The sequence below is a fragment of the Triturus cristatus genome, chromosome 9 (genome assembly GCF_964204655.1).
Source record: "Triturus cristatus chromosome 9, aTriCri1.1, whole genome shotgun sequence".
NCBI lineage: Eukaryota > Metazoa > Chordata > Amphibia > Caudata > Salamandridae > Triturus > Triturus cristatus.
This window is the reverse complement of record NC_140592.1, coordinates 1,155,357,894-1,155,385,783: the sequence shown is the minus strand read 5'-3', so window position 1 is coordinate 1,155,385,783 and position 27,890 is coordinate 1,155,357,894. Positions and strand designations below refer to the sequence as shown.

Below are 27,890 nucleotides of genomic sequence, written 5' to 3'. Positions count from 1 at the left end.
CTGCTCCACCAGCTAGGCTTCACGGTGAACTACCAAAAGTCCCACCTCATACCATCTCACACAAAGCAATATCTCGGGGCCACTATAGACACCTCCAAAGGTATTGCCTATCCAAACTCAGCCAGAATCGCAAGCATACAAGCCTTGCGCAAAACATTCCTTCCTCAACACTCTCTTCCAGCAAGAGTGTTTATGAAGCTCATAGGAATGATGGCGTCTTGCATTTTCATAGTGCCCCATGCAAGACTCCACATGCGTCCACTTCAAGAGTGCCTAGCACAACAGTGGAACCAGGCCCAGGGTCAGCTGACGGATCTGGTGTTGGTGGACGGCCGCACCCATCACTCTCTGCAGTGGTGGAACACCACAAACCTTTCCAAAGGGCGGCCGTTCCTGGACCCGGTTCCTCAGGTGATTCTAACAGCGGACGCATCGCTCTCCGGCTGGGGAGCGCACCTCTTACACCTCACAATGCAAGGTCTATGGACGCCACAACAAAAATCGCTCCACATCAACCATCTGCAGCTCTTGGCGATCTTTCTAGCCCTAAAATCTTTTCAAAAACACATTTCGGGCAAAGCAGTCCTCATTCGCACAGACAACATGACTGCAATGTAATATATCCAAAAACAGGGGGGGACACACTCTCCCCAGCTCTCCCGCTTAGCCCAGAGCATATGGAGATGGGCAATTCCCCAAAACATCTTTCTCCTGGCACAGCACGTTCCAGGCGTACAAAACACCATGGCAGATCTGCTCAGCAGACAAACGCAACAACTACACGAATGGGAACTGCATCCACAAGTTCTTCACCCATTCTTCCAAAAGTGGGGGCATCCTCACATAGACCTCTTCGCCACCCACGAAAACAAAAAATGCCCAAGCTTCGCCGCCAGATACCCACACCCATTGTCCAAAGGCAATGCGATATGGATGAACTGGTCAGGCAGATTTGCATACGCCTTTCCACCTCTCCCACTAATTCCGTTAGTGGTAAGGAAGCTACAACAGCACTCCCTCACACTCATTCTGGTAGCCCCAACATGGGCCAGGCAGCCGTGGTACACCACACTACTACAGCTATCGGTGGTGCCACATCAAAAACTGCACCTGTCCCCATGCCTCCTAACCCAGAACCATGGAGAAATCAGGCACCCGGACCCAGCTCAGCTCAACCTTGCGATCTGGCTCCTGAAATCTTAGAATTTGGATACCTTAACCTTCCCCCTGATTGCATGAACATTATCATGGAAGCCAGACGTCCTACCACTAGAGCATGCTATGCCGCAAAGTGGAAAAGATTTGTAATTTACTGCCGTAACAATACAATCAACCCTTTAGATGCATCCATACAGCACATCATATGCTATCTGCTCCATCTTCACAGGTGTAACCTGGCATATTCATCCATACGCCTACACCTAGCAGCGATTGCTGCTTATCTACAAAACAGACAGCATTTATCACTGTTCAGAGTGCCCGCTATTAAAGCCTTTATGGAAGGCCTTAAACGAGTAATTCCTCCCAGGGCACCACCTTCCCCTGTGTGGAATCTAAATGTAGTTCTTACACGGCTAATGGGTCCACCCTTCGAACCAATGCATAAATGTGAGCTACAGTTCCTCACCTGGAAAACAGCTTTCCTCGTAGCTATCACTTCCCTTAGAAGGGTTGGTGAAATACAAGCGTTCACTATACAGGAACCCTTCCTACAAATACATCACAGCAAGGTCATACTTCGTACAAATCCGAAGTTTCTGCCCAAGGTCATTTCCCCCTTCCATCTCAATCAATCGGTGGAATTACCTGTCTTTTTCTCGCAACCTCAATCTGTTGCAGAAAGGGCCTTACACACACTTGATGTTAAGAGGGCTTTGCTGTACTACATACAAAGAACGCAACCTTTCAGGAAGACTAAACAATTGTTCGTTTCCTTCTCTCCACCACATAAACGCAACCCCATCTCTAAATCAGGGATAGCTAGGTGGATTGTAAAGTGCATACAAATTTGCTATCAAAAGGCAAAAAGAACATTATCTGTTCCACCTAAAGCCCACTCTACTAGAAAGTTAGGGGCTTCTATGGCTTTTCTAGGGAACATACCCTTAGATGACATCTGCAAAGCAGCCACATGGTCAACACCGCACACCTTCACAAAACATTACTGTGTAGATGTGCATTCCAAGCAGCAAGCTAGTGTGGGCCAGGCTGTACTAAAGACACTTTTTCAAACCGCTGCAACGGATACCGGTGGTCGCCGCTAAGGTTGGGTACTGCTATATAATCTATGCTAAGTGTACAATCTGCAGCTCATATGCCTCGAACGGAATATGCTACTTACCAGTATGCATCTGTTCTTGGCATGTAGAGCTGCAGAGTTGTACACGCCCACTCGCCTCCCCGGCTACCTGTATCCGTTCCAGTCCATCTTATTTAGATACAACACACATGGGTTTCTCACTGTTATTACTACGCTCCATCATTTCCCTGTTGGCGAAAAACAATCTGAGGATGGAGCCGAAGCCCATGCGCAGTACGGACCGAAGGAGGAGTCACCGAACTCGTGACTTCCAAAGACTGTCCAAAGAACAAAAACAAACTGCAAACATCCTGGCCCAACACCAGATGGCGATCTATGCTAAGTGTACAACTCTGCAGCTCTACATGCCAAGAACAGATGCATACTGGTAAGTAGCATATTCCATAGTTTATTTACAATTATTAACACCTTTAATTCGGTTAAAAAGAAAAAGTACTGCGGAAAAACCTAAAATATAGCACTTTTTTTAATTAAAAAAAAAAGCAAAAAATAAGTACCATATTGTTTTAGGAAATGATTCTTATTAGGTACTATCAGAGTATTCCATAAACGTATTTAAAAATATGTAAAAAAAAAATATATATATATATACATATCTATATATTATTTCACTATCTATTACCACTTCTTTAATAAATTAGTAGGTGGAGAACTACAACAAAACCTACTACTTACCTATATCTAAGGCCCCAACACTGTCAAGGTGTATTAAATACAATATGACTGCCTTTTCATTTTCTAAAATCAGCCATTACCCAATTATATACTGGCTTGTCATCCCCCTGTGCCACAGTATACCACAAAGTTACCGCAGTATACAATGGCCCAAAATATGACTAAGGTCTGACTATATATTTGTATTGCGTGGCCCTGCATTGATTGTAAATCTGGGGAAAAGCAAGGCAGTTTACGGTTTTGCGTTACTGTACATCATAATCTAAATTTCACATATATCTGTGCGCCACTCCACTCTATGCACTCCACTCTATGGTATTCCAGTGTACACCACTCCTCTCCACTATACGCTATTTCACTCTACGCCTCTCCACTATACTAGACTAGACTCCACTCCACTCTACGCCACTTCATTCCACGCTGTTCCATTGGACACCACTCCAGCATACACCACTCTACTGTATGCTAGTACTCTCTGCCCCACTGTAGACTATTGCAGTATACGCTATTAAACTGTACATAACTATACACCACTTGTGTATGCCACTTCTCTGCATGCCACTTTAGTATGTTATGTTAAGGTAAATATATTTGTAGAGCGCACAGTTACCCGGAGGTGTCCTGGCGCTAGTGGCTCAACTCAGGGTAGCTTGGTGACCAAATGTAGCTGGAGGGAAAACATAAGTTAAAAAGCCAGGTCTTGAGTTGGTTCCTGAAAGCGAGGAGGTTAGTGGAATTCCATCAAACTCCAAGGGAGGGTATTCGGTGCTTTGGCCGCACATGTAGTGAAACTTCTCTCCCAAACCCCTCCCCCCCCCCTCTCACCACCACCACCACCCAACAAGGCTTTCTTCGTGAGTGGTACGCTCCCATATTTAGCTCCTAGTGAGCAGCGGGTTCTTTTGGGTGTATACCATCAAAACTGGTGGGTCAGAAAATCAGGACCCTGACCATGAAGTGCCTTAAAGAAAATGCAAAGTGACTTAAATTGCCCCCTTTTCCTAATGGGCAGCCAATGTAGTCTTATAATTTCTTTGGCTACCGATACAAATTTGGGGCTGCCTGTCACCAGCCTTGCTGCTGCATTTTACAGGATCTGCAATCTGTTCAGATGTCGCTCTAGGATGTTTAAATAGAGCCCATTGCAGTAGTCCAGTCGAGATAAGGTAATGGATGAGACGACTGTTCATAAACTGTCTTCTGACAGGAAAGGTTTGACTTTTTTTAACAGTTTAAAGGAATGAAAGGTTGCCGAGGTTGTAGCGTTTATCTGGTCCTCAAAGTTCAAATACCTAGATGTTTTGCCTTCTTCGTGGGTTTGGGGAGGACACCCAGATCTGCTGGCCACCAGTACGGGGTCCAGAAATTAGCCTGGTTTCCAAACGTGGGGCCTTGGTTTTGCCTGAGTTTAATTTCAGGCAATTTTTCAACATCCAAGATTTGAGTGCTCCCATACAGTCTTGGAATTTCTTGCTAATGCTTACTTCTTGCCCTGGTAGTAGTGACACAACAATTTGTGTGTCATCTGCATACGACGTAGACTAAAGCCATATGATCTGATCAAAGGCGCCAAGGGTGCCAGATGCACATTAAAAAGGATCGGGCTAAGGGATGATCCTTGTAGAACTCCACATAATAGGGGGAAAAGGGTTGGAGTCGAAGTTCCCTAAGCACACTGTTTGTTTCCTGTCTGTTAGAAACGCTTTTAGCAACCCCCCACACCTTTCCTTTGACTCCGACAGACATTCCATCAAAAGGTTATGATGGACCGTATCGAAGGCCAGCATAATGACGGCCGCCTCACCTCCTTGGTCCAGGGCTTTCTTAATTTTTTACTTTATCAAGGCAGTCTCCGTACTGTGCCCTATTCTGAAAACATTAGTGCGTGGGCTCCAGTAACTTGTTTTCATAGAGAAATGCACTCAGCTGAGCGTTTATTTCATTTTCCATTTCTTTTGCTGGTAGTGGGAGGTGGGAGATGGGCCTATAGTTGTTTGGATCCTTAGGGTCCAGATTATTATTTTTCAAAAGTGGGAGTATGGAGACCTGTAAGAAAGTGCCTCTGTATATACTGCACCAAAGTAAGGTTCAGTGTGTACAGAGTCCATAGTCCCCAGAGGTTTGGCAGAGGTTAAAGTTAGATATAACCTTAATCTCTAAAGTGGTAGCTTGGTCGAGCAGTAAGGCAGTATCCGAGGACAGTGCAAAGCATTTGTTTTACACACCTAGTCAGCAAATGGTCTCACACACTCAAGAACTGAACTCTAGGCCAATTGTTTTATATATAGCTTTTATTTCTAGAACCAAACAAGCCTGGTACAGGTAAGCATATAATACTTTGCAGTAGTGATTGTCTTGTTTGAACACAGTTCAGAATTGCAGTATAACTGGTACCGGTTTTGTTTACAGGTTTAATAAAGCAGATTGCAACACATTGCAAGTATAGTACATTCAATTGAATGGGCTTTTTAAGTAAAATGCAGTTAATTACTTTTTAGATTACTTTTCTAACCACAGGGCTGGATCCTAGATTCAGCCCTGGGACATTTCCTGAAAACAGGTGAGTAAATGCGTTTTGGTTAAAGGTATGATTTTTAAGGAATATTATTGTATTTCAAAAGTTGACACTTAAAAACTTTTCAACATAGAATCACCAATGTTAACCTATGGGAGGAAATTCACTTAGCAGGTAAGTTACTTATTCTTACTCCGTGCTGGATCCTGGATTAAGCCCTGGGACATTTCCTGAAAACAGTTGACAGAAATCGTTTTTGTTAAACAGGCGATTTTTAAGGAATATTTGTATGTTGCAAAAATCGACACAGAAGAATTTCTGGCAAAAACCAGGCAATGCTATCCTATGGAGGAAAGTTTGGTTATTGGAAAATCACAGTTGCTATTACTTTTTCTGGTCAGTGCTGGGCCCTGAGGTCCGGCACTGGGATCTCCCCTGGTAAAAGGTGAGTAATTTCATTTTTGTTGTTCGGATGACTTTTAGTGAATATTTTAAAGTTTCAAAACTTGACACTTAAAAGAAATTCCAAGTGAAAACCAGTCAACGTTACCCTATGGAGAAAATGCAAGATATCGGCTTTCAGATAAGTTCTCGACTGGCAGAGTTAAGGTTCTGGGGCAAGACTCTGGGGGGGATCTCCCAGGTTCAGGTTGTTACAGTTGTTACACTCTCAGCGGCACAGGCAGCCGGGGGCTGAGTGAGTATGCCCAATGTTAGCCTATGGCGGGCAGGGGTCCTTTGGTTGGTGGCTGCTAGAAGGCAGGCCACGCGGCTGTGGGAGCAGAGCTCCTGGTCACTTACACAGGGCAAGTGGGGAAGTAGAATGGAACAGTTGCTGCACTTCCAGGGGCACTCGGGCGGCTGGGTGCAGGGTGCCTTTGAGCCGTCGGGCGCTCAATGGATTTCAGTGGGAAAGCTGCGTGACGAACAAAGGCTGCAAGCTCTGGGACGGAGATTCCTTGGGTGCGACCACCACTTCGAGAGGTAAGTTGGGAAGCTGTAGGTTAGGTAGGCACCCAGGAGTTGGGCACAGGGGGCCGCAGGGCACCGGGTGCAGGGGTGTCTTTTGGCGTCGGCGAAAACTTACCCTCTGCTGGTCATGGTTGGGGGGTTCACTGGAGTTGAGGCTGCAGGCGTCTTCCGGAGGGTCCTTTGGTGCTGGATTCTTGGTCACAGTCGCCGGGGGGACGTCCTCGTGGTCTTTGTTAGACCGGGCTCGGCGGGTGCAGTGTGTGCTGGATTCGCGGTTCCTGGCTGGCACCAGGGGTGGTTGCTGTTTGAGCAGAACCACTGCTCGTGGGAGTCCCAGTCTTTAGATGAGCAAGGCAGTCCGGTCCTCTTGGGTTTTTGAGGTTTCTGACCACTGGAGACGCCGGGGTTTAGCAGGAGCAGGTTCAAGGGTCGACAGGCCGGTAGGGCTGGGGCCAAGTCAGTTAGTGTCGTCCTCTGGTTAGCAGCTGCACGGCAGGTCTTCTTTCTTCATGTTCTTCTTTGCAGTTTCGGAATTGGGATCTGAGGAAGGAAGGTTCAGGGTGCCCCTAAATACTAAATTTAGGGGCGTGGTAGGTAAAGGACAGGAACCTATGGGTCCCTTCCCTGGGGTGGGTACACCCCCTATCCTGCCACTCTCCAGTGGGAGGGGGCAGGAGCCTAGTCCTGATTGGGTAGGGCTCCCCATCCTCAAGATGGCAAGAGCCCGGAGTTGTGGTTCACCTCGCCTCCCCCACCTGAGCGGTGGGGTTGGCAGAGGCTGGCACACCCCCTTTACCTCACTTTAGTTTTCCCACCAATCTCCCCGCCAGAGAGGGGGTCAGAACCGGTGGGTGCCAGTTGCTGAGTACAGCAGGTGGTCTGGGGAAGCTCACAAAGGTGGCATGCCTTTGAAGCTTCCCCTGCCCATCTTGGGGGAGGAGGCCTAGCACCACGCCCCAGGATGTACGTTGTTGCAGGCCCACAAGAGCGAATGGCGCTCGACCCAGGGGTCCATCAACATGTCTGCTGTGTGGCAGCCTAGGTAGCCTCTCAGTCAGGACGCTGGTTGTGGGTTAGTTTCAGGGGGCACCTCTAAGATGCCCTCTATCGTGCATTTTACATTAAATCCCACACTGGCATCAGTGTGGGTTTAATGTGCTGAGAAGTTTGATACCAAACTTCCCAGTCTTCAGTGCAGCCATTATGGTGCTGTGGAGTTCGTAATGACAACCTCCCAGCACCATATACTCTTAACGGTAGCACTGCACTTACAGTGCCCAGGAATGGACCTGGGCACTGTAGGGGTACAGGGCTCATGCACCTGTCCCCTCACCACTGGCATTGGGCACCGAGCTAGAGGGGTGACTGATTTATGCCAGGGCAGTGGGTTGTGGGCATGGCACACAGGGATGTGTGCCATGTAGTCTCTTTGTTTTGTTCTGCACCAAGACACACAGCCTGCAAAGGCAGTGTGTGTGCCAGGGTACAGGGCCTCTAAGGGCGGCACAATTGGTGCTGCAGCCCTTAGGAGCCTTCTCTGGTCACAGTGCCCTGGGTACATGGGGTTCCATTTACCACGGACCTACCTGTGGCCAGAGCTGTCAATTGGGTTTTGTTTTTGGCACCTTGACACCCTCACGGGTATGTAGTGCCCTTTACAAATGCTATGATTGATTGATTGATTGATTTGGGGAAAGAACACAGACCCTGGGGTCTTGATTGGCAGGGCACCAGAGCACATCAAGTCAAAGAGCATCAGTAGTCTGGCTAAAAAAAAAAAGGTGGGGCGGTTTACTGCAACAGAAACCTACCTTCTCACAAGGCCCTCTTCCAAAATCTAGGGAAACCACCTGATTCAAACATGGCATTAAATATTAATGTCAGTGTCGTGGCAATCGGCCACTGTCATTGGGCAGGGGTCATAGAGAGAACCGGACTTAACAGAGCCCAGTAGCATCTTTGTGTCATTGATACAGAGTGGGACGAATTTCTCAAGTGTGGGACATACTCCTATGACTTGCTTCGAACCCGTCCTCCTATTTCCTGTAGCTCCTTGCGGGAGTTGGTTAAAGGCTAAAAAAATGACTTCTACCTTATTTTGGAAGAACTTAGCAATCTCCTCACGCATTTCTTGACTTGCCTCGACCCTAGGTGGACTTGGGGACGCTAGCCTAGATACGGTTTTATAAAGTTTTTGGGAGGAATTTTTTGCTATGTTAATTTGATTTATAAATAAGAGCTTTTTTGCGTTGAAAACGGCTTGTTTATAAACGATGAGACTTTGTAGACTTCTTTCTCTGCTATAGTATATTTGTTTACGCCACTTGCTTTCAAGCCGTTTACAGATTAGTTTCTGACTTCTGAGCTCTTCTGAGTACCATGGTGAGGCTGGTGAAGCTAGTTTGGGATGTACGAGTTCATCCGGGTCTAGTTTTTTACAGGCTGAGTCAACTCATTGAGTGTATGATCTGGCAGCATCTTCCACATTTGTTGGCTGTGGCCGCAAGGTGGTATACTCTACTCCACTGTATGCAGTTTCACTGTATGCCGCTACACTGTATGCACTTCATGCTACTGCTTGTCACTCAACGCCACTGCAATCTACGCTAGTCCATTGGATGCCACTCCTCTGTACGCCATTCCACTGTATGGTATTACACCCTACCCATTACAGTGTACGCCACTCCAGTCTACACCACTCCACAGTACGCTTTTCCACCATACGCTAGTCCATTCTACCCACGCCACTCTAATCCACTCCATGCTATCATACTGTGCGCAACTCCACTCCACTTCAGTGTATGCCACTCCTCTGCATGCCACTTCAGTTTACTCCACTACACACCATTCCATTGTATGCTATTTCTCAGTATGCCACTGCACTGTATGCCGCTTCATGCTACTACTTGTCACTCAATGCCATTGCATTCTATGCTAGTCAATTAAGTGCCACTTCTCTGTACGCCTGTATGCTGTTACTCTACCCACTCCAATGTACGCTACTCCAGTCTATATGACTCCACTGTACACTATTCCACTATACGTTACTCCACTGTATTCCACTGTATGTCACTCCACTCCACTCCAATATATAGTTAGTGGTGTCTGGTTAGCAAGCTGAAAAGAGTAGGAATGGATGTGCGCTACTTGTAACTTTCATTTAAAATTGATCTCCCTCATTCAAATTATTCTAACTATAAATTTAGAACTTCTAAAGTTTGGGTAGTTTTAAGTTTTTTTTGATAGAGGGGAAATGTTTTTCTAACTATAACTAAGCTTTACCTTTTTTTTAATTATTGCTTATATATATAATATGAAGAAAAGGGTGCCCCCAGGTAAGCCGCACACACAGGAGGTAAGTGTAGATTCAGGGAGAGTAGGCAGAGTCCATCGTGTTTCGAGCAGGCGCTCTTCATCAAGGGGTTCGGCTCTACAAACCACCAGCGAGACGGAGTTCCAGAACACTTCCTTTATTTCTAATTATAAGCGCCTGCTCGAAACGCGTTGGGGACGCGATGAACTCTACCTACTCCCCCTGAATCTACGCTTACCTCCTGTGTGTGTGGCTTACCTCGGGGCACCCTTTTCTTTATATATATATATATATATAATCTACTGGCGGTCGCCAGTAGATAGTTATAGTTAGGACCGAGGTCCCATAGGATATCTGGAAATTCTATTTTGAATAACTTTGGCGCCGGTTAACTTATTTTCGTGAAATTTTCAAAACTAATGGGGCGCTCCGCTCAGCTCCTACCCTGAAAGTCTCGGGGTGATTCGTCAAGCGGGGGCTGAGAAAAAAGGGGGGTCCCAAAACACGTTTTCCCCATGCATTTTCCCATAGGACCTTTAGTCGAAGGTACAGCCCGAACGGCTGAACAGAATTACTTGAAATTTGGCAAAGAGGTAGTCCTCAGGTCAGGCATGTGCCTTTTGCATATATGGTGTCAATCTGTTCAGTAGTTCCTGAGAAAATTGCAGTTAAAAGTACATAAATATCTATATGCGCGCACCGTGCACGCACCGTGCGTGCACCAAATGTGCGCGAGCGTAATTCTGATTGGTGGTTAGATGTCAGTCAACATTCGAATCGGTCGAAATCAGGAAGTGTCGGACGCCATTTTGTGTGTGACAGTGAAAAAGAAAGGTGGAGAACGTGAAAAGGGGGCAGGGTAGAGAGTTCCTGACCCCCTAGCCTTTGTCAGGGGGTCCCTGAAGGACCCCGAAGGGTGAAAAAAAATTATTTTTTTTTCAAAAAATCGCGGGGTGCGCGCATGGCGAAAAACCCTTAAAAAAAAAACAAGAAACATTTTAAACTGTTTATAGAAGATATTAACTATGCTGTTCAACTTTATCCAAATTAAAAAAAGAAGAGCTGAGCCATTCCCTATTACAGGATACAGTCAATCGATAACTATATACATAGGTAGTTTATTGTAAAATAAATATATAAAAAATATAATACATACATAAATTAGCATTTAAAAAACCTTACAAATTCACTAAAAAAAACATAGGTTTCACACACGTTATAGTTAGAAATTAGCATTTAAAAAACCTTGCAAATTCACTGAAAAAACCATAGGTTTCACACATGTTATAGTTAGCTGGACATTTCACTCGTAAAAAACCATTGAAATTCCCCTGTTGTAGTTAGTTCAGCTAAATATAACTCGCGCGACCGCAATCCACTGCTGATGACGTCACATATTACATCACTTATGACATCATCCAGTGAATGTGTCTTTCTGAAAAATAAATATTTTTTATATATGTATATCTAAAGGTTAATGGAAGAATAAATGGGTAAATAAGTGTCTAAATGGATGGTTTTTTTTGTAAAATTAATTGTATAACTGACTTATTAACAGTATCTTAGTGAATACAGTGATGTAATATGTGACGTCATCAGCAGTGGATTGCAGTCGCGCGAGTTATATTTAGCTGAACTAACTATAACGGGGGAATTTCAATGGTTTTTTACGAGTGAAATGTCCAGCTAACTATAACATGTGTGAAACCTATGTTTTTTTCAGTGAATTTTATTATATATATATATATATATATATATATATATATATATATATATATATATATATATTCCAAGAAAGAAGTGACTCAGATAGATTCACCAAAGAACAAAAATATATTTCCACTCCAACGTTTCAGCTTCCGCCTTCCTCAGGGTGGCTGCACAGATGACACAGCTGAATTTTCAAAAAGCATCATGAGTAAAGATTCCATTTGGAATGTGGACTCAGTGCAGTCCTGAGAGCTCTTGAGATTTGCAGTAATCGGGTTGTGTTGTCAGTAATGTTCAGTCCATCTGGATGCAGTGATTTTAAACGGTACATCCAGAAGTTTTCCCTGGAGTCCAGTAGTTCTTCCTTTGAAACATGTCCCACAGGGAAAATCTTCAAATCTGATAGTGAATGATCCACAATGTTAAAATGATTGGCTACAGGCTGGTCAATTTTCTTATTAATTATTGCCAATTTGTGGTTCCTGAATCATGTACGGAGGTCATTCACTGTTTGGGCTACATATTGTTTTTTACAGCTTTGCTGTTGGCACTGAATCACATAAATAATGCATGTTGAGCGACATGTAAGATGCTGCCTTATTGCATAGGTCCTTCTCGTAACAGAACTAGTTACAGATGATGATTGTAAAAGATATTCACACGTGATGCACCTTTTAGAGTCACAGCAATGAACCCCTGCATTTGTTACAGCTTGCTTGAGTTCAGCTCTCGCAATAAGAGATCGTACATTTGGAGCTCTGCGGTAAGCAATGACTGGCGGTTTTGGAAAAACCTTTTGCAATTTTTCACAAGTGGACAGTAAGGGAAATGGGTTTAGCATTATATTTCCGTAGTTGGGAGCTGATGGATGATAGTCCGCTACAAATGGAGTTCTGTCACTTTTGTTTCTGCCGTTGGTATTCCAAATAAGTGCTTCTCTGGGTAACTGCAAAGACTTGTGAATATGTTGCTGTATGATATGCAGAGGATAGCCCCGCCTTTTAAATAATGTAGCAAGCTCCTGTAGATGGTCTTTACAGGTTTCCTCATTGCTGCAGATGTGTCTTCTTCTGAATGCTTGGCTGTAGATGATGCTCAGTTTAGTGTGGTGTGGGTGACATGAAGTCCAATTCAGGTACAAATGAGAATCTGTAGGCTTGTGGTACAGATCAGTTGTAATTTTGTGTTCATGAATGGTGAGTAGCACATCCAGAAAAGGGAGCTGAGGCTTCTGTTTAGTATTGCTGCTGTTAAATTTGATGGTAGGATGGATATTGTTGATATAAGCTGTGAATCGTATCAATGTTCTACTTCCTGCATTCCATATTATAAATGTCATCAATGTATCGTAGCCATACCAGTGGTTTGATGCTAGAAGTAGCAAGTATACAGTTCTCTAGTTTGCCCATGAAGATATTTGCATAGGATGGAGCCATCCGAGTGCCCATGGAAGTCCCTTGTATCTGCAGATAGTGTTTACCATTGAATGTAAAATTGTTGGATTTAAGGATAACTCTTGCAAAGTTGGTAAGCACGTTTGTTGATGGCTTTTTTACAGTTCTTTTATTAAGAGCTTCAGATAGTGCCATAAGCCCATCCTCATGTGGTATATTGGTGTATAATGATGTAACATCAAATGTAGCCAGAAGAGTATCATCATCAAATGTGTAGGTTTGATTTAATTTTTCAATAATCTGAAGGAAGTGACTGGTATCTTTAACAAATGATGGAAGTTCCTGTACAATGGGCTGGAGGTGCAGGTCGACAAATAAAGATAGTCTCTCAGTGGCTGTGTCATTGCCAGAGATGATGGGACGGCCAGGATTGTTAATTTTGTTAAATTCTTTTAAGCATATAAAATCTCCCAGGTCTTGGTTTGGGATGAACAAGTATATCTGCTGTTGTTTCATCAATGAGGTTTAAGCTCCTGTATCTTACAACCATGTTCTTAATTTCTTTGTTCAAGTCTTCTGTGGGATCAGTTTCTAAAGGTTTGTAAGTGTTGTTATCCATTAGTTGTCTCATTTCTTCCTCAATATAATCACTTACTTTCATGGCATCCTTGATATTTGGCATCCCAAAATTCTTACATGTCGCTCAACATGCATTATTTATGTGATATTATATATATTTGAAATGTAGTGAGCGAGAACGAACACCACTCCACGAGCCCACTGATCAGGTATGAAAGCTTATTTCATGACAAAAAGACACGTTTCGACCATGTCCGTGGTTTTGGTCATACACATTAGCTTAAAAACGGTTTACAGTTAATATTTTTCCCGAAAACAAATGAATATAAACAAATATTGATACCACATTAAATATTCATAAATTTACCAACACAGATACAAAGTGAGGTACTCCTGAAGTAGTGGCTGCCATGCAATGACTCCCATTGTGAAAACCTGCAAAGTAATGACTGATTATCTGTACATTCTTTTGGTTTTCGCTTGAACTATGTGGGGAGTGTTTTGGTGTCGTAGGAGCAGCAACCTACATGAAGGCACTAGTTACAGGCAGGCAACCTAATTGCTCCTTGGAGTCCATGGAGGAGCGACAAGGGCATTGCATTAATATACATCTAGGTTTTCATTCTTTGGTGTAAATGATTCAGTTCCCACTGTGCAGCGTTTCGCTTTATTTCCTATTAGTTATTCAGTGCAGCCAGTTTTGTTTTGGTTGCACATGGGTACATATTGACTGGCATTTCTTTGGGGGGGAAATAAATCACTGTCCTTTGCGATCCATCAGGCAGTGTATGTTCATGAAGTGCTTAATTTGAACCAGTGGTTGCTGGGGGGGGATCAATTTTGGAGACCAGCGCTTACTTTTCCCAATATACTTTGATCTAGAGCAAAATACCCAAAAGTGGAAGAAGATAAAGACTGAAAAAACAGTGACAAAGTTAAAAACACAAGGTTGAAAAAGAACCTATGCGAGAAAACGGGCAGGGAGTGTCTAGGGATGGTTTGTAAGGCCTGAGGTGGAATCAAGACTAGGCATCCTTGATATTTGGCATCCCAAAATTCGATTATCGCTGGCTGTGAGCTTCTGGAAAAAAACTTTAAACCCGCTTTACATTTTTTTTATTTGCAAATGAAGTACTGGGTTCACTGCGTATAACCCCTTTGAGGTGGAAATTGTGATAGAGGAGCTGGGAGTAAAAAGGGTATCACAAATATTTTGCTCATTGCTTGTTAAGTCACTGGACCCACTGATGATATTTATGCGAAAATAGGAGAGAGATATGAGCCTGTTGAAAGACAACGATTGGGCAGAGGCAACGATGGCAGCTCGAATGCTAGCGATTTCCTCCCACCTATGTCTGCTGCAGTTTAAATATTTTAAAATATGTTATTATTGCCCTGAAAGGTTATGAAAGATGGGTATGCTTCCCAGCCTGGGATGCAACAGGTGTGACTCCCCAAAAGCTTCTTTTATCATGTAATTTGGGACTGCCGAGAGGTACTTATATACTGGAAACCGGTAGTCTGGACACTGGTCAAAGTGACTGGGAGGACGATCCAGATGGATCCAAAAATACTAATACTGGGAAACCTCAGTAGGTGGAGTGATGCATTTTACGAGAAAAATATCTGTAAGATTGAGTTCAATAGTAACAAAAAGACATTACAAGGTAATGGTATGCACCGGATCTCAATCCCATGGCCTGAGTTTGTGGCCTTTGGCGTCCTCTCAAAATGGTTATCTGATTTCTAGTAAGGCAACTGATTGATTCTAAATCTTTCACTCCACCCCTCCCCAACCCTATCTCCGTTTCTGTAACTTTGTGACCAATCTGGACTTCCTATGTCCAGTGGTCTTCTCCTGTCATTATTTGGCTCTACACTTTCTGCCCAAATTGGATGGCTTGTATTATGCTACCTCTCCTCGTTCTAGTAGGAGCAATGGGGAGTGAGGGAGAAAAGGAAAAGGAAGCGAATATAGCGACACTAATTGAATGAATGAATGAATGAAACAAATCTTATAAAGCGCTACTAAGCCCAATGGGCGTCAAGGCGCCTACCAAAAAATACTGACTATAGGATAAAACGAACTTACTGGTAGGCCTTCTCAAAGTACCAGGTCTTAAGAGATTTCCTAAAAAGAACCAAAGAGGGTTGAGATTTAATCTCCATAGGAAGTGAATTTCAAAGTAACGGGGCAACGGCAGAAAAAGCTCTGCTACCCCATCTAACCTTCTTGGTTCGGGGGACTACCAGTTGATTAGCATCCGAGGACCGAATATATCTACTAGGAATGTAACGGGTCAGCAAAGACCCCAGAGCATCCGAGGGGCCGATGAGAAGGGCTCTGTATGTGAGGCATAGGAGTTTAAAAGAAATCCTGTGATGAATAGGGAGCCAGTGAAGATCCTTCCTGGCAGCTGTAGCGGAGGAATCTTTTGGGAGAGCCAAAACGAATTTGGCAGCAGCATTTTGCACAACCTGGAGGCGCTGGATAAGATGTTTATTAATCTCTGAGTATAATGAATTACAGTAATCCAGCCTCGAACCAACAAGGGCAATCACAGTCTGCTTACGTGCCGATGGCGAAAGGTAATGGAGAATTTTTTTTTAGGGTCATAATGACTCCCCAACAGGTAGATACCGTCCTGCTGACCTGCAAATCCATGGTCAACGAAGTATCAAAGATGACACCAAGATTTCGAGCCGACTTGGAGGGGGAAGGGCAGGTTCCTAGAGATGTAGGCCACCAATCATTAGACCAGATGTCCTGATCCTTACCAAAAACCAGGACCTCTGTTTTGTCGGCATTAAGCTTTAATGAGTTTAGGACCATCCACTCTGCCACCATCTGCATACATGACCTAAAACTAGCAGCGGAAGCGCTAACAGAGTGTGCTAGGGACACCATGATTTGAGTGTCGTCGGCATACGACACTACCTCCATCCCCTGAGATCTTACTAATCTAGCAAGGGGGGGCCACATAGTTGTTGAATAGAGTAGGGCTTAAGGCAGACCCTTGGGGCACCCCGCATTGCAAAGATTTGGCAGGGGAGAGGAACTCTCCCAGCATGACTCTTTGCTCTCTAGAATGTAAGAAAGAGTCAAGGAGATCCAAGGCCGAGCCAGCCACCCCTGCCTCCCTTAACCTAGAAGTTAGGATAGAGGGAGACAGGGTGTCAAACGCTGCGGTGAGATCAGGTAGGACCAAAATGGTCGTCTGGCCAGAGTCCACCCTACAACGAATATTATTGACCACCATAGTCAAAGCAGATTCAGTGCTATGAGATTTTCGGAATCCATGCTGAGAACGATCTAGGAACTCAGAGGAATCAAGGAAGGTGGATAGATGACGGTTAAGATGGGCTTCATCAACTTTGCAGGGGCAGGTAGCAAAGAAATCGGTCTGAAATTCTTCAATACTCCGGGATCGAGGGAAGACTTTTTAAGAAGAGGCTTCACTATAGCCTTTTTCCAAGCCAGGGGAAAAATACCTTGGATTAAAGCCTCGTTCATTACTTCCAGCAATGGGGGCAAAAGGATCTCCCTGCACTCCTTTAAGACTTTTAAGGGACAGGGGTCCACAGGAGAAGCAGACTTAGTTCTGTCAAGTAGGACATTAAGACCTTCAAGAGAGAGCGGCGGAAAAAGGACAAGTGACTTATTAGAGTCCTTACGCCAAAATTCTGAGGCCTTAATGTCCAAGAGGGAACCATCATCTAACAGGCTCCTTTGGGCTTCCAGGTCCCCATGAATGTCCGAGATTTTCTTATAGAAGAAATCAGAAATATTGTTACATAGCTCCTGTGAGTGCACCACTGGGTCAGGTGTCTGAAGGGAGCATAAGGAATCAACTATTTTGAACAATTCTTTAGACGAGGAAAGGGAAACCGTCAAATTGGAGCAATAGTCCTGTTTCTCTTTAATCACAGTAATTTTGTAGGTACGTAAAGTCCGTTTATGATCATCTCTATCAGAGGGATCCCATGACTTACGCCATTTCCTTTCCTTGGCTCTACATGTTTGTCTAAGGAGTCTTAAAGATTCTGTGAACCAAGGTGCAGAGGGTTTCCGCCGAGCTACATATCGTAAAGAGGCGGGCGCAAGCGTATCAACCGCTCCAGTAATGGAATCAATGAGTTCCTGGGCTGCCTCGTCGACATCTCGCGTAAGCGGATCCCCCGCGCTTCTCATAAAAGGAGCGAGAGCTTCAGTGGTGATGTTTTTATAACTTCTTTTCCAACCTCTATTACTAGTGGCAGAACTACGATGCTCTTCAGCCAGAATTGTAAATTCCAGGGGCACTGCCAGATGGTCCGACCAAATCAGGGGAATAGGAGTGCCAGCTGAGAGTCTAGAATCGTTGGTAAAAACTCCATCTAATATATGGCCAGCCAGATGAGTAGAGCTTTTCACCAATTGGCTAAGCTCACACGCTCCTAGTGACTCAATCAGCTGAGATGTATCTCTTACTCCCAGATCGTCCAAATGGAAGTTTAAGTCCCCGAGGATAGTAATCTGCGATTTACCAAAATATGGTTCTAAAATTCGAAATAGATCGGAACAAAAACTAGTTCTGGGACCAGGCGGTCTATAGACAAGAATGCCAGTAAAAGAGGCTGTTGGAGAGGACGAGATACAAAAATACATAGCCTCAAAGGAATCTGAGGGCTCTGAGAGCGATTTTGTCACACAGGAGAGTGGGGCTTTGCACAAAATTGCCAGCCCTCCCCCTCTTCGTCCTACTCTATCCTGTCTATGGATCGTAAAGCCTTCGGGGATTGCCAAGATTAGGTCATGTCCGGAGGAGTCAGACGCCCATGTTTCCGTGACAAATACCCAGTCAGGTTGCCTGTCGGTCACAAACTCATGGAACGCTATGTTGTTCTTAATGAGCGACCTGGCGTTAATCAGAAAGCACCTTCTAGATTGAGTAATGATCGGTACAGCTGAGAAGTTAGGAGGAAACTTCCCAACTATTTTAGGAGGGAGCAGTACCTCCCCACACGAGCGGCATGTTGAGACACATCTCAGGTCCTCAGGAGAGAGACCGAGGTGGCACGCAAGAGGCGGCGGTCTTAAAGTAAGCAGCTCACCTAATGAGTATTGTATCATTGTACTCTGCGGATCATAAGGGATATCTGCAACGAGCCCGCCCATCAGCACGTCCTCAGCGCGGACGGGCGCAGACGGGCTGAACTCAGGCGTAACTCCGGCGGAAGTCCGGCGACCCCGCTACGCAAAACCTCTGCGCGACGGCATGACTCCCTTTTTGAGCGTCTATCCCCCTTAGGACAGCTAGAGCGTCCAAGCTCCACGCTCGACCCGTAGTACTCCCATGATGGCGGCCTGACGTCTAAATGAGACCGGGAGGTGGACCCGCCCAACAGCGGTGAGTAAATAAGTTTTATAGTGCAAGTAAGGGGCCTAAAATCTAAAATCAGGGGCAAATCCAACCAATAATGTTGAAATTAAATAAAGAACAAGGAAGTTTTAAAAAGCCTAAGGCCAATAGTTCCGCATGCAAAACGCTCGAGGAGCGCAGATGCAAGCACTTCGCACTACGTACAAATTCAAAAAGCTATCGGTCAGCAAGGGGAAGTGGACAGTTTACCTCCCTTTTGAGCGTCTATCCCCCTTAGGACAGCTAGAGCGTCCAAGCTCCACGCTCGACCCGTAGTACTCCCAAGATGGCGGCCTGACGTCTAAATGAGACCGGGAGGTGGACCCGCCCAACAGCGGTGAGTAAATAAGTTTTATAGTGCAAGTAAGGGGCCTAAAATCTAAAATCAGGGGCAAATCCAACCAATAATGTTGAAATTAAATAAAGAACAAGGAAGTTTCCGCATGCAAAACGCTCGAGGAGCGCAGATGCAAGCACTGCGCACTACGTACAAATTCAAAAAGCTATCGGTCAGCAAAATTGCAGTCTAAAACTTGAAAGACTATCTTTAAGAGCTTTGGGTGAGACCAACAAGGGATTACAAGCTAGCGTATCCTATAGGACGCATTTGTTTTTGTGCTCCTACAAGCAACCGTGTACAATCCAGAAGGTGTACTACATTGATTGACTTCATGTACACCATTTGAGAGTTAATTCACGGTCTTGATAAAGATGGTCTAACCAGGACAACACCATCGAAACGCGTTGACGCCTTGATACATAATCTGTGTTGTTGGCTGGCACAATAGATATTTAATATTGTCAATATATTGGGTTTCAGTCTTAATGCCTCTTGAACACGGATATGGTTCTGTGATGACAAAGTGTATTGTCTTTTAATACTCCTCCTATTTGTTTTATTTTTGATATTCAGCTCTGTGGCAATTTCTTTGCTTTATGTTTTTAGTATTGTTTTTTCTGTACGTAGATATGAAATATATGCGAACAGATTTTTTTGTGATTCTTGTTTTTAATCATGATAAAATGTTGTAAATTATTTTAATAGAGATGTACAATTTCTACTATTACCGTTGCGTGATTGGCACACTATTTGAGTTGACAGCTATATTCCCCACTGTGCGTTCGGCTTTGTATTGATTAGTGTGTTGGGTGATTGGTATACCTCATATTATCCACTGTTCACAAAGGATTAATTGTTATTTTTGACGTGTTTGATTTAAACAGATGTAGGAGTGGCTTTTACACAATGCACATAGGTTGGAGAACAACTTGGAAATGGATTAGTTGTCCGCGTTTAGTTTGTTCTATTAACCAGCAATCATCAATATTGGGTTTGCTTTTTTCTGTTGTCCAACTTGTTCAGAAACCTTTTTTCTGGCTTTGCAGTATGTTCCCTACCTGATACTTACCTTATAATTTTTTTTTCTAGGTTGATTGCCTCAGTTCGTTGCAGAGCAGCACATGATTATCCCAGTGTGTGAGTTACGGCAGTGCCATGGTTCCATGGACCACAGAGGCAGAGAACGCAGCCATACTTGTAGACCTTGGGATACACCTGAGGAGACCCTGGTCTGTCATCTCCTTATGAAGACAAGCCTATGTGACCATGAGATGTTGCTGTGCCTCCAGCCCCTCTAATGCTGGGCACTCCCTGTCAAAGCCTTTCCACTTAACCAAATAGAAAGGAAACAACTGAAACCCATTACCCTTCCTGGACTACCTCGAAATATGCATGTTGAATTCGGATCTAAAGATCGACAAGTGATCCACACCCCCATAATGTTGTAATTCATTCTCTGATGTCGATATGACCATCCAGTAACCCCACTGAACAGCAGCCTAGGTTCTGAAACTGCATGATGGGAGCGGTCTGCTTGGATGCTCCTCTAAGCTGGTGATTTTGGACATCACCAACAAGGCAACCTGACACACTCTTCAGCTCTGATCATGGAAAGCATAACCGAGCAAGTAGCTCAGGATGAAGGAAGAACCGCGTCTGCAAGTGGCTTGCTTTCACTGCGCTTGCAATGTATGCACAGAAACCAATATTTTGATCATGTGTCAGAATTTGTGTGTGCAGTGTGATGGCGAGTTAGCACAATTCAACTAAGCAAATTTGTTACGTAGACAGTAATATTAGTATAATTGTTTCTTTTAGTTGTGTTTGTTTTGCAGGGAAAGCTGGACTGGCATGGACGATGGCCAATCGAGTGACATTCATGCTTAATGTGAACCACCCTGATTGAAAAGTGTCAAATGCATACAACAAGTTGCTTTGGAGATGTTACTAATCCCCTTTGTAGTGGAAGAAGCGTCATTCGTTTTGGTTGTGGATCCTGCTTTAAAAGATTTTGGGAAATCTTACCAGGTTCATGTGATTGCAGTGATGCATGAGGTTTATTTTGCATGCATTGTACTTCTCTCACAGTCACTGTAGTTCAGTGCTTAGACCAAGCAAGAGATGTAAAATTGAAGGGCAAAACCATGACAAGCAGGTAAAGGGTGGGCTTGGAGAAGATCTGGACAGAGAGTAACTTTGTGAGTTATAGAATAAAATAGGATTATTTTCCCATTTGAGTTGGCACACTGGCAGTGGCACTCCAGATGCAAACATGAACACACCTCGTGTCTTCAATCACAGTAAGCTGCTGTAGAATCTGTAAACTATCACCACTGGCCAGAGAGGGTAGCTAGGTATGTTGAGGTTGTGCTGCATTGCAAAAGGACTGCAGACTAAAATTGCCCAGACCTAGGTTTAGCATCCAGATTTTGTATAAGTTAAATATAATCTTTGAGTATCTGGGGAAAGGTAGATGAATGAAAGAACAAAGATGGCTTTCTTTCTTTTCTCTTCCACTGCAAAGGGGTAAGCAAAGCGAGTCACCTCCTTCTGGGTGCTTGCAGAGTGTTTCTACCTAGTCCGCTCCAATCCTTATTTTGTAGCCAAAATGTTAGTGCAGTTCTTAAGACATGAATCAACTAATTTCTCCATTGCCCAGGACGAGGAACAGATACAGGACCCCAGCATGGCATTGTTAATGGCCCCTGGTAGGAAAAATCTGCCCTCCTGAACCCGTAATCAGGATTCGGACTGATACCATGAGGCTTGATCATTGCTTTTAAGATGTACTCCTGCCTTTAGACCATGTTTTGTAACTGAAACTTTGCTTTGCTGGCCTCATGCATCTATATCTCTAACACACTGCACTGCAATCACCAGGAATGGAGAGAGCACTAAAAGCTACTGTTACTGTATTCTAAGAATTTGCATAGAACAAAAAAGCTGCTTGGTGTCAGAAAGTTCTCTATGGGAATAATCTGCACTGTTCTTCAGTTTAAGCATCTGCAGTTCTGATTGAGGTGCTGAAAAAATCATTTATGTAGTTGCCATTACTGGTCCCTTAAATAGGGTTTGAAGCACTATTTTTATGAGTGAGCAATTAAATGGTCTTGTAGAGAGTCGGTTAAGCCAAACCCTTCAGGAGGCCCATGCCTCTCCTTAAATTATGAACGTGAGCCCCAAAATGTCCAACTGGTCGTAGATGTACCATTTAGAAATCTTTCCAAATCTGGCATTTAGCCCACCCAGTTGTTTCTAAGTGCAAATTATGCATGCTTTACTGGATTGAGTCACATGGGCTTGTCTCAGTCGATGTTTTTTTGTTTTTGTTTAAAGCAGGCATTCATGTTGCAGGGATTCTAAGGCCAGAAATCTGTCCCTCTGCCATTAAAGATGGTGAAGCAAGTTCGGGCACTTTAACCACTGGTGAGCGTTCCAGTAGTTCAGTAAGAGAAGTGGCTACTTGCCCCCTGACAGTGTAGAGTATGGCACAGGGAATTGAATCAGTTGTGTTGCAGAACCCCCTGGGGCGCTCGTGAGCAAGCCCATAAGCCCTTGCATCCTAAATTTAACACTATTCTAAACGTGAACACTCGTGGCCATTTCATCTGCACTTAATGTGTAAGTTAATGTGTAAGCTTTCTTCTTTCCCTTGAGAATTTATCCATGCTAATCTGACCCCATTCCCGCGGAAAAAAAGAATTATGACGGGCATGTGCAATATATCAGTATGTTTGTACATATATATTTTAATACTTGTGGACAAATGATGTAACACGTTGTCTAAGAACAACAAAATCACCAATGTCTTCCATTTTGAATTGTGTATAGTTCCATAAGCATTAGTGCTTTGTAGCAGATAGTGCCACGTTAGGACCAGTGCATGATATCCTAGGTGTAATTTTTACAATTTCAGAGTGACAAAAAAATAACTATTTGTACAAAAATGAGCGTGAAAGAGCGAGAGAAAGTGTCCATAATATAGTAGGAAGGTGCAGTACCTTTGAAGTTAAAAAGCAACCATTCATTTCTTTGGACAACACATGGCTCAGTTAATCTGAAATAGGCTAAAGCGAATTGCAAAGCCTTTATTAGAACAAATGTTTGTTTCGATGACTGCAGCAAGCACTGCCTCCAAACAAGCGTTTCATGCAAGAGTGAGGGAATAGAGATGTGCTCTCCATGTGACTTCTGATGGTGCTGACATTTTAGGCAGAAAGCGCCAGCTTCAGGGGCTCTCTTCTGAAGCGGATTACATTTGCACAAATATTGTATACATGTGAACAAATAGAAACACAATATTTGTTACCTTCAATGAATACTCACCAATCCTGAAGGTTAACTGACTACTGCCTATTCTCCCACGGTAGGCGGTGCTTGATGGCGTTTCTCTTAGAGACAGAAGGCAACCAGCGGCCATTTTAGCTCCTGTTTCCCCCTCCTTTCTGGCCACAAGTAGTTAATCTACTGCTGTGTCCTTTTCGGAGGGACTTTGGCTGCAGAATGTGATGCTCTCATCAAAGGTTGGCAGCTGTTGAAGTTGAGAGTACACAAAGAGCACGCCAGTAGAGGATTGTCTGTCCTTTGCTCATCACTGTTTGAAGTTACCTCACGCTTCTTCTAAACTGATTACAGTAACCGTAGCGTATCTGCATACAAGGGTAATGCTGCTTTTTAAAACAAAGGAAATCCGAAAAGTAAGCGATAGAGAAGAAAGAATGTGTCCGGTTAGGTGTTTTGCTTGAAAGGGTACTGCATCTTTCAGTTTCCATGAACCCTATCCGTTAACCATCCGCCTAAGGGGAAAATGTGTAATTCCTCGACTTGGTTGTGACTTTATTTCAAGAGAAGAATGAATGCTTGCTTTTTTATTTTTTATTTTTTTAAAGAATGAGTGATTTACACGTCTGTTTCTACGGTCTGAATGATTCACTAATCTGTTTTTAAAGTGAACAAATTGCACTCTGTTATATATCTAAAATAATTTTTAAAATGCGTTTATGGAGGTGGTGGGTCTTTTCCAGCATGTCTGTGGATGGCCCTCGAGCGTCCATCTCGGGGTTTGACTCAAAATGCACGAAAGTAGTAGTGGTAGTAGTAATATTCATAGAAGAGTTGATTTCAGTAAAACCGTGCTAGAAAAAGTAAATATGTTGCCTAGATTAGATGAAAGAGAAAATAAATACCTCTGAAACAGGAATGCAAAATAGCACAGTATATAGGAACACGAAAAATACCTGATGCAATCAAAGCCATAACATGAATTATTAAATAGTATAGGTTTAGTAGCAATAACTGTTTTGCATGTGATCGCTATATATTGTCTCAGCGAGACTGTAGAGTAGAACAAAAGGTAATAACCAAATGCATTTGTGGTGCTTGGTGTGGCGAGGTGTGTGCAGGGGACAGTCCGCTAGCTTCATATAAGGCGGATTGAGTCAGTCTAAGATGTATGAGGGAGCTCAATCAGCCCTGTTCAGTCTAGTACAGTATGTTGGTGTGCAGCCAAGAAGCCCAGAGGGATGAGAGTTCTTGTGCCTTAGTTCCAAAATAGATCTGTTGTAAACGTGTGCCCCGTAGTCCAACTAGATGCTGCAGTTGCTGCTTTGTAATTAGAAGGGAGAAACATGCATCTGTCAAACCTAATGTAGAAGGCTTTTGTGCAGCGGTTGAAAATGGTGATATAACCTTCTTTGGAACATTGCCCTCTCTCAGTGGAGTAGAGCGTCCATGATTACTAGAACGTTCAATTGCTGAACATTTTTGGATCGTACAGCATTTGTAGAGCTTATTTCTGCCATTTTGTTTGGCCTCCTGATAATCATATTTTGTGACTTATGTAAAAAAAAAAAAAAGTTGCTACTTCTTCACAGGTGGCCCTCTTGTTGCCCATGGCTCAGCACAAACTGGATGCAGAGCAGTGATTAACAAATCTGTTTAATAACACAGGAGATTCCCCAATGTGTTTCCAAAGTAAAACAAGGTTTGCCAGTTTAGTATCACAGAATAGAATCGAAAGAACTCAATGAAGGTCTGAGGAAAAAAGTGGTTCTTTCTCTTTGGACTTAAACATATTTGTACTTGTATCTTAATAATTACCTCAAAACTTGATATTTAAATTGTTTGAAGCATTGTTATGTAATCCTGCTGTAGATCTCTAACTGATGTCCTCCACCGGCATGCATTAGAGTTTGATAAACGTGTTCACTACTCACAACATTGATATCTTAATTGAACCTTTGTCCTATCAAGAAGGGAAACTAGAACCATTGGTTAATGGCTGGCTTTGTCCAGGTTTACAGCATTACTGTGGTATTTATGGTTCCTGTTACTCATTTTTTTAGGGAAACTTCAAGTGGTAGAGATGGCCTGGTTTTCATGCGGTCTGCTTAGTTTTAGCTTGTAGAGCAGTCACTGGGAAGTGCTGAAGCCACATCAACGACCCAGATTTTCAACTTTAATATAGCTTAATTTGACATTTTTCACAATTATTATTCCAGCTATGTCCATACAAGCTAATGGGAAAAAATAAATCCCCCTGATTTGTGTCCTAAATCATCATCATCATCATCATCATAACTACTCCCAAATGTTGGCATGTAAGTATGGCATACATCACTCAGTTCCTGTTCTTTTTAGCCCAGTCGGACAGCAATAATGTTGACCTAGCTTACTGCTATCCCCAAATTCTAGAATTTATGAAGACCTCTATCTGATACAATAGCTAGCACCTTCTGTCTCAGATTTGACCAACCAAACTGAATGTGAAGAATCTTTTCAGAATCTGATTTCTTCTAACCAGCCCGTAAGCACTGACCTTAACATTGCTTAAAGGACGCAACTCGATGAGAGAACGTCTCTTGAGTTGAGGTTTTGTTTCTGGTATCTTTTGACATAAAGGGTGCCTGCTGTCCTCCGAGAACTACAGTGGGATGTTTTATCCACACTGTATACCAGGAACTGCTGCCAACAGTAGGACGTTGGCTCCAGGGCGTAACTGTTGGCTAAAAAACAAGATACCTCTTATGGTGTGATTGCTGTTTATGGATATTTACTAAAGATGCAATCCTTTAGATCTAAAATAGAATTATCGGTTAGGTAGGGACCCCGTGCTCTGAAGGATGTAAGTAGTACCAGGTTGGAGAGTCTTCCATTCTAGTCTGAGCTTGCCTCCTTTTAGGATTCCTGTTAACTCTCGATCACGACTGGTGTTCATTCTTAATGTAGGCTGACGATTTCCCAGTATGAATAGCCTCTCCAGCCTGTGTAAGTGCATTTGATCAAATTTATATGATGGGGGCAGGGTGGATGTTGCACACCAACCTTACAGTATTGTACACAAAGCACACAGACCCCTCTGGCCTGGTATCTGTTGGAACACAGGACCCTCTTAGTGCGAGAGAGTTGCACACTTTGCTTCTCTCCCACTGCATAGGTGTTTTGAGGAAGTTGTGATGAAATGCGAAGTGAGTGGAAAAGGCAGAGCCACTGTCCCATAGAGCTAGGACTCTAATTATGCATGATTAAATGTGTAGTGATGTATAGGTATTAATGAGTAAATGAATAAGATATGCATTTATACACTAATGAAGCAATATGAACTAATATACAATAGCTTGAATTTAACTTTTTTATTACATTTGTTTTATATATTTAGTGTCCTGCTTTCCAGTGGGGAAAGTGGGATAAAATATTGTAAGTTCAGGAGCATGGCACTGAAACTGTATAAGCCGGTGTGATTTCCAGGTGGTCTCCGGCATGTGTAGACTGCACTCACTGCAGTCTTCCTGTTGATCTTAAACAGAACAAGTACCCCAGCCGACACTGCTGTAGCAAGTTAAAGGGTGGTGGGTTTTTCTGACAGATGTACAGGTGGTAAAAACAACTATTCTGGGTTCCATTTCATGCTTGAGAGACATAGAGGATTAAAGTTCTCTCAAAGTCGGTCTTTGTATCAGAGAACGATTGTGTTCTTGATTGCACAAGTCTCCAGGCGTTTTTTAAAGACACCTGCAAAAAGCTAGAATGACCTTTGCGGACCTGTTTTGTTAAAGTTTACATAGATTTGCACACAATTGATTGGTTTCATTTTTGCCAATGAGAGTTAATGGGCAGCTACAAGGAATACACTGAAATTTCGCTTTTGGTTGTTTTGTGAATATTTGCATTTCTGTAATCACTGTCTATAGACGATAACTAAGCACATCTTATACTGCTAGACATTGTATTTCAGTGTGTTGGTATCAATCAGCAATAAAGGTCATGAGCATACAGTAAAATCTTAAGACACCAGTCTGAAGACTCTTGCATTTTTTGGTAGACAAAACGTATTGATCTTTTCAATCTATTGTTTTCCTCTTTCATACCTTGTGGCGCATGTTTTACCCACAGCTCTCCGTCCTGTTGGCCACATAATAGCCGTTTGTTTGTCTGGGAGGACAGCCTGGCTAAATGGGATTTAGAGTATAACATCAATTTAAAGTGGTGGCTGGCAGGGAACGGGGGTGGTGAGGCGGTGAAGAAAACCAAAATATTTTAAAAATACTTTTTTGTTCGCGGCTGCCATCTCTTCTCAGTCGTTGTTTCTGTTCCTGGCGAGTCTCCGAAGCAGGAAGCACAAAGGCTCCCATAAGCCAATCACAACGCTGTTGTCAGTAGAGTTGTGAGTGG

The 27,890-nt window shown here is 43.4% G+C and overlaps 1 long non-coding RNA gene across 1 annotated transcript in view; it reads left to right on the top strand.

Moving 5' to 3' along the window:
* LOC146799547 (uncharacterized) overlaps positions 1–27,512 on the top strand; it is a 131,339-nt gene extending 103,827 nt beyond the window's left edge. The window contains exon 5 of the long non-coding RNA XR_014968940.1: positions 20,310–27,512. This is a non-coding gene — a long non-coding RNA (uncharacterized LOC146799547). The remainder of the gene's footprint in view (positions 1–20,309) is intronic.
* Positions 27,513–27,890: the final 378 nt, after the last annotated feature.